Here is a 1,916-nt window from a genome sequence, read left to right on the forward strand (position 1 = left end):
CTGCTATAGAACCATGACAGTGTGGTGACCTACTGGAGAACCATGACAGTGTGGTGACCTACTGGAGAACCATTACGATGTGGTGACTTACTGGAGAACCATGATAGTGTGTTGACCTACCGGAGAATCATGACAATGTGTTGACCTACTAGATAACCATGATAGTGTGGTGACCTGCTTAAGAACCATGACAGTGTGGTGACCTACTAGATAACCATGATAGTGTGGTGACCTGCTTAAGAACCATGACAGTGTGGTGACCTTCTGGAGAACCATGACAGTGTATTGACCTACAGGAGAACCATGACAGTATGGTGACCTGCAGGAGAACCATGACAGTGTAGTGACGTACTGGAGAACCATGACAGTGTGTTGACCTACCGGAGAACCATGACAATGTGGTGACCTACTGGAGAACCATGACAATGTGTGACCTACTGGAGAACAATGACAGTGTGGTGACCTGCTACAGAACCATGACAGTGTGGTGATCATTGACGTAGTCAGGTGGTAGATTGTACATTCTCAGTTCACTGTAAGGCAGATTTATGCAATACATAACCAAATTGTCTAATCACCCAAATACAATGGATACATCACTTCCATTATAATTCATTACTAATATATTCACTGAACTGACTACTGTTGTCACCAATACTGCCACATTACAGCGTGTTCACCACCACAACCGTCACTTTAAACACCTGCACTACCACCATTGTCACCAAACTACCATTACCGTCACTTTAGGAGCAATACTTGTGCCGTAATCTTTGTTACTATGGTTGTCATTTGTACTGCTGTTGCTACTACTACTACTACTACTACTACTACTACTACTACTACTACTTCTACTGGTACTACTGGTACTTGAATAATTTCATTTATCATACAAATGCCTCAGCTGGGAATACCAATGATCTATCCAAGGATATTCCTTGACAATGCTAAGAAAGACCGGAAATTATGTGTGAGAAGAGAAAGTGAATCATTTTAGGGATAATCTTAACACAAACTTCTCTTCATAATGAGTACAACATGTATAAGCAATCTACACAACTTTTCCTTCATTACTTGTCAGTTGCCCCATGAGTATATACAAAGACTGTTCTACATTGGTACTGTTTGAGAATTATTCTCTGCACTATCTTCCTATTGGCAACTCATCAACTCACCTCGAAACAGCGATGCCACACGGTCACTTCTTCGCATGATTTAACTCCTCGAAGAGCAAGTATCTAAGCAAAAAAATCCTCTATCAGTTATCAGTTATCAATCGAAAGGCTCACCTCAGTGAACAAAAGAAAGAGACGACATCAGATAACTTCGTGATAACGTCTTTCAAAAATATTTCTGATGTCGGGTTGGCAAGAGCGAGTGCAGCAAGTCCTACGAGTAGCGAGTCCTGGTGTGGCTGCAGCTCAGTACCACATCGCCTGTTGATGTTACTCCGCTGACCCGGTGTGTTCAGACGGTAGACTCGTGCCTACTGTGTTGTGTTGGTGGTGTTGTAGTGATTCTATCCAAGTCTCTGGAAACCTTTGCTGACTCTCTATTCCATAGCTGCTCAGGATCCTAGTACGCGTTTAGTGGCGGTTAGACCCACCTCAGTAACTTAGAATCCCTTCTTCTTTACACAAGGTGAGTTCATGTTATCTGTTTATAGTGTACGTAGATTCTGACAAGGCGACCGCGATAAATTTATCAGCATTAAGATTAGCGTAATTGTACGATGGTATGACATCACCTCTCCTTGCTGGACATCTGTTGCCTTTAGAAGTGCTAAACAATAACGCCTTTCAGACATTTTACATTCGTTATCAACTCAACAAATAACCATGAAGTTATTGCCTTGCATAGTTTGCCATTGCGCATCATAAAATGACCTTCCATAAGATGACGTAACATCATGTGTA

At 42.0% G+C, this 1,916-nt stretch overlaps 1 protein-coding gene across 1 annotated transcript in view; it reads left to right on the plus strand.

Moving 5' to 3' along the window:
• Positions 1–1,423: 1,423 nt before the first annotated feature.
• LOC139756497 (high-affinity choline transporter 1-like) overlaps positions 1,424–1,916 on the plus strand; it is a 1,116,821-nt gene continuing 1,116,328 nt past the window's right edge. Inside the window, exon 1 of the mRNA XM_071675940.1 lies at positions 1,424–1,641. The gene's annotated coding sequence lies outside the window, so the exon portion shown is untranslated. The remainder of the gene's footprint in view (positions 1,642–1,916) is intronic.

Source organism: Panulirus ornatus, chromosome 22 (assembly GCF_036320965.1).
Source record: "Panulirus ornatus isolate Po-2019 chromosome 22, ASM3632096v1, whole genome shotgun sequence".
Lineage (NCBI taxonomy): Eukaryota > Metazoa > Arthropoda > Malacostraca > Decapoda > Palinuridae > Panulirus > Panulirus ornatus.